This window comes from Stegostoma tigrinum, chromosome 3 (assembly GCF_030684315.1).
Source record: "Stegostoma tigrinum isolate sSteTig4 chromosome 3, sSteTig4.hap1, whole genome shotgun sequence".
Lineage (NCBI taxonomy): Eukaryota > Metazoa > Chordata > Chondrichthyes > Orectolobiformes > Stegostomatidae > Stegostoma > Stegostoma tigrinum.
Window position 1 is genome coordinate 90,440,266 of NC_081356.1, and position 5,853 is coordinate 90,446,118.

The 5,853-nt window shown below is 41.6% G+C and overlaps 1 protein-coding gene across 7 annotated transcripts in view; it reads left to right on the plus strand.

Moving 5' to 3' along the window:
- Positions 1–5,853, plus strand: part of fam172a (family with sequence similarity 172 member A) — a 534,183-nt gene that overhangs the window by 520,443 nt on the left and 7,887 nt on the right. The window lies entirely within an intron of this gene.

Consider the following 5,853-nt stretch of genomic DNA (forward strand, 5'->3'; position numbering starts at 1 on the left):
TAATCCATCTATCCTGCACATCTTTGAACTATGGGAGGAAACCGGACCACCCAGAAGAAATTGTTTCAGAGATAATGGCAACTGCAGATGCTGGAGAAATGCACAGACACAGGGATAGTATGCAAACTCCACACAGACAGTTGCCTGAGAGTGGAATCAAACCCAGGCGCCTGGTGCTGTGAGGCAGTGGTGCTAACCACTGAGCCACCTTGCCACCTACGCATATCTCTTGATTATCCAGAGTATTTGATCAACCAGCAGACTCCTGGTCCCATAGGAGCCGGTTAATAAAAGGTTTGCTGCACTATCAGGCAGAAAACCTGCAGTGCTGACCTTGGGGTAAGATGATGACCATCGAAGACTCAAGCAATATTCCTTTGTACTAGATATGATTCTAACTACTGGAGTGTTTTGCCTTGATTTCCATTGACTACTAATTTGCTTGTAGCCTTTGATGCCATACTCCATCGAATGTTGCCTGAAGTCATGGGCAGGCACAATCACATCACATCTTGAATCCAAATGGTCTCTTCATGTTTGGTATAAAGCTTCACTAGCATCAGCAGTCAAGTAAACCTGCCAGAAAAGCATCCGATGGGGCAAATTGTGAGTTTATTCCTAAAATCCTTCAGGAGAACCCATGCAGAAGATGAGGGAAAAGAAAACAGGACATCAGGGCTGGTGTAGGAGGGAGCGCTTCCATTATGTGGATATTTGGAGCACATCCTGGGGAAGGTGGGACCTGTACAGTAAGGACGGGTTACACCTGAACCGGAAGGGGACAAATATCCTGCGATGGAGGTTTGCTTGAGGGATGATTGGCAGGGGTTGGGGAACCGTATTTGTAATTCAGAGGATGAGGTATTCAGCCTTCCAACGGACACAACAGAGAGTGTTGTTAATAAAGAAATGCGGTCAATGGAGCGTAATTGTGGACACAGAGATGATTTGAGGTGTGGATACCTCAATGCTAGAAGTGTCAGAAATAAAACGGATGAACTTAGAGCATGGGTCAGTACTTGGAACTACGATGATGTGGCCATTACAGAAACTTGGGTAACTCAGGGACAGGAATGGTTGTTGGAAGTTCTGGGATTTAGATGCTTTAAAAGAAATAGAGAGAGTGGAAAAAAGGCGGGGGAGTGGCATTGCTTGTCAGGGCTAGTATAGCAGCTACTGAAAGGCAATTTGAGAACGATATGTCTACAGAGTCAGTTTGGGTTGTGGTCAAGAACAAGAAAGGAGCAGTCACTTTGTTGGGGTATTTTTACAGACCCCCTAACAGTTGCAGAGAAGCGGAGGAGCGGATTGGGAGGCAGATAGTGGAAAGGTGCAGAAGTCACAGGGTTGTAGTCATGGGTGACTTCAACTTTCCAAATATTGCTTGGAAACTTTTTAGTTGTAACAGTTTAGATGGAATGGATTTTGTCCAGTGTGTTCAGGAAGGATTCCTGACACAGTACGTAGATAGAACAACACAAGGAGAGGCCACTTTGGATTTGTGTTTCGCAATGAACCGGGCCAAGTGTTAGATCTCTTGGTAGGAGAGCATTTTGGCGGTAGCATCATAACTCTGTTGCTTTTACAATCATCATGGAAAAGGACAGGTGCATACAGCAGGGTAAGGTTTATAATTGTGGGAAGGGTAATTACAAGTCTGTTTGGCCAGAACTGGGTGACATAAAATGGGAACAGATGCTGTCAGGGAAGAGCACTATTGAAATGTGGAGATTGTTTAAGGAATGCATACTATGTGTGCTCATTGTGTTTGTCCCTAGCAGACAGGGAAGATGCGGTTAACTGAGGGGGACCTGGTTCTCAAGAGAGGTCAAATGATGAAGGATTCTTGTATAAGGTTTAGGAAATAAGGAACAGAAAAGGCTCCAGAGGGATACAAGTTATCCAGGAGGGAACTGAAGAAAAGGCTTAGGTGAGCTATAAGTGGACATGAGAAAACCTTGACATATAGAATCAAGAAAAGCTCCAAGGCTTTTTACATATACGTGAGGAATAAGAGATGACCAGAGAAAGGATGGGACCGATCAATGATTGTAAAGGAAATTTGTGCGTGGAACCTAAAGAGATAGGACAGGTCCTTAATGAATACTTTTCTTCGGTATTCACAACTGAAAGGGACCTCGTTGTAGAGGAGAACAATGTGAAACAGGCTGGTAGACTAGAGGAATTTGATGTTAGTAAGGAGGATGTCCTAGGAATTTTGAGGAACTTAGATAAGTCCTCTGGGCCTGTTGGGATTTATCCAAGGGCTCTTTAGGAAGCAAGAGAAGACATCACTGGGCCTCTGGCGATGATCTTTTCATCCTCACTGTCCACAGTATAGCGCCAGAAGATTGGAGAGAGGCAAACGTCATTCCCTTGTTCAACAAAGCGAATAGGGATAACCCCGGAAATTACAGGCCAGTTAGTCTTACGTCAGTGGTGGGAAAATTATTGGAAAGGGCTCTGAAAGATAGGAGTTATGATCACTTGGAAAGGCACAGTTTGATTCATGATAGCATGGATTTGTGAGGGGTAGATTATGCCTCACAAACCTTATTGAATTCTTTGAAGAGGTGACCAAACACGTGGATGAAGGTAGAGCAATGGATGTGGTATACATGGATTTAAGTAAGATGTTTGGTAAGGTTTCCCATGGTAGGATCATGCAGAAGACAAGGAGGCATGGGATAGGGGGAAATGTGGCAGATTGGATTCAGAATTGGCTGACCCTTAGAAGACAAAGGGTTGTAGTGGACGGAAAATATTCAACATGGTGCTCAGTTAGGAGTGGAGTACCACAAGGATCTATTCTGGGTCCTCTTCTATTTGTGATTTTTGGAAATGATTTGGATGAAGGAGTGAAAGGGTGGATTAGTAAGTTCACGGACGATACGAAGTTGGGTCAAGTTGTGGACAGTGCGAAGGGCTTTTCTAGGTTACAAAGGGACATTGATAGGATGCAGACATGGGCTAAGAAGAGGCAGATGAAATTCAACCCTGAAAAGTGGGAGGTGATTCATTTTGGAAGGACAAACTTGAAAGCAGAATACAAGGTTAATGGAAAGATTCTTGGCAGTGTGGAGGAGCGGAGGGATCTTGGGGTTCATGTCCACAGTTCCCTGAAAGCTGCCACCCAGGTGGAAAGAATTGTTAAGAAGGCATATGGGTTGTTAGCTATCAGTAATAGAGGGATTGAGTCCAAGAGCCGTGAAGTTGTGCTCCAGCTATACAAAAGCCTGCTTCGGCCACATCTGGAGTCTTGTGCCCAGTTCTGGTCGCCTCATTACAGAAAAGATGTGGAAGCGTTAGAAGAGGTGCAGAGGAGATTTACCAGGATGTTGCCTGGAATGGAGGGAAGGTCTTACGAGGAAAGGTTGAGAGAGCTAGGGCTTTTCTCTTTAGAATGACAAAGGATAAGAGGTGACTTGATAGAGGTGTACAAAATGATCAGCGATATAGATAGAGTGGATAGCCAGAGACTTTTTCCTAGGGTGGAGGTAGCTATTACAAGGAGGCATAGTTTTAACGTGAGTGGAGGTAGATATAGGGGAGACGTCAGAGGTAGGTTCTTTATTGAGGTCGGGACGTGGAATGCATTGCCGGAAAGAGCAGTGGAGTCGACCTCATTAGGGGCATTTAAGCGGCTATTAGATAGGCATATGGATGATAGTATAAGGTAGGGGTGGAAATTAGATAGACTTTAGGATTAGGGTAAAAGTTCAGCACAACATCGTGGACTGAAGGGCCTGTACTGTGCTGTACTGTTCTATGTTCTGTATTCTATCAGACCCAGCTGAATTCATTAGCTTCAACAAAGGCCAGAAAATCAAGCCTTCAGTTTACTTCTCACAACCAAAATTAATATGCTACCGACGGAAGTTCCAAATCAACATTCTCTTGCAACATGTCATTTTTCACAAAAGGTCTGTGGAGGGAACGATGATTTCTCCCTTTGGTATAATCTTCCTTATCTCACCCGAAGTTACCTTCTGCTGCCATGCATTGATTTCAGTTTTGCATAGCAACATCTTCTCCATTGCAAACAGTCAGCCACAGATCCATTCTAAATGAATTGCGGCAATAACGACAATGCAAGATCAGAAAGGTTATATAAAGGTGTTTGCAGTGGAAGACATGAATAGAAATTGTCAGTCACTTCAGGCACCTTCATTTGTCCTCTTCCTGAACCTAAAATGACTGACATATCCATGAATAAATCAAAATCGTTGTATTTTTCTGATACTCAGAAAATAAACAATTTATTTAGAATTGAATTCAGTATCAATTGCCAACTCTATAAATGCGCATTGCTGACAAAGTATTTCACCCACCAACTGTGTGTGTCATGGGCATTAAAACAACAAGGAAATTAATCAGTGCAAAACACAGCACAGCACCCACAAGTTCAGGAATGTATAACTGGCATATTACACATCTTTCCATTGTTTGCATGTGGATAATCAGCCTAAAATGACCCATTTTCATGTTTTAGGAACAGTGAGAATTCATTGCATCCAGCAAGCATACTTTTTTTTCAGAACCCATCCCAAATTATTTCCCTTCTCGCTGTATTCCAAGACCTTTCTTTCAACAGAAATACCTTCAAATATATTTTAGTTCTGGAATTACCTTCCTCTGAGCTGTTGCCTCCTTTTCTTTAGGAGGTTCGTTGCAATCCCAGCAGTAGCCATTGCTCCCATTCAGATTAATCCTATGTCTTTAGCCAGAAGGGCCATTCTCTTTCAGCAGATCTGAATTTAGAACAGTAGCTGATAACAGGCTAACATTGATCATGCCATAGTTGCACTCAACATATTTAAGCTTATAATAAACTGTGAGGCTGGATGAACACAGCAGGCCCAGCAGCATCTCAGGAGCACAAAAGCTGACATTTCGGGCCTAGACCCTTCATCAGAGAGGATGCTCTCTGATGAAGGGTCTAGGCCGGAAATGTCAGTTTTTGTGCTCCTGAGATGCTGCTGGGCCTGCTGTGTTCATTCAGCCTCACACTTTATTATCTTGGATTCTCCAGCATCTGCAGTTCCCATTTATCACATATTTAAGCTTATGGACAGTTTGCTACAAGCTATTGTTTTAGACAATCCAAATTGCCATAATAAGCTGTCACTCTTCTCAGAACTCTATACTCATACCTGTGGCAATACTACAATTGAAGTCCACAAGTTTCTGTTAAGTTAACATTATTCAATGTATCCCTATGAAATTCCTCTACCCAGCATTTTAATGCAGTATTTTTCATTTGTTTCAAATGAGTGAATGTCTCTATTTTAATTTTGAACAAAATACTGTGTAAGTATTTCAATTTTTTAGCAATTTACATTTATGATTTTGGGATTGACATTTGCTGTGGGTACACAATTAAATTACTTACATTTTAATGTTTAAAGCGTTTTAGCAAATTGTTTTGCAACATAGTCAGTAGTTTAGTGTCAAAATATTTGTGATAATGTTTTGAATCACTTGCATTTTGTTGGAAAAGATGTGGCCCCAGGCTAGGAGTGTTTCTCCCTTACTATAAACTGCACTCATATGTAAATAAATGAAGATGAAGCATAATTAGAATCTGTCGCCCAGAAAAGCACAAATTGTTCTTTTTTGTGAAATTACTTTTGTTCTTCTGGTGATAAAATGCATATTAGTAGGATGAGTAGGTGATTGTTTGACATTTGCTGATGGAATTATGGAAGTCTTGCCTTGATAACTAAATATAAAAATGAATGTGTCAATGATTTGGATAAAACTCAAATTAGGCAGAATCTTTCATCATTAAAGATGCTATTAACAATTCAATAAGAATAATTAGAAACATAATATTCACAAATACCCAACATC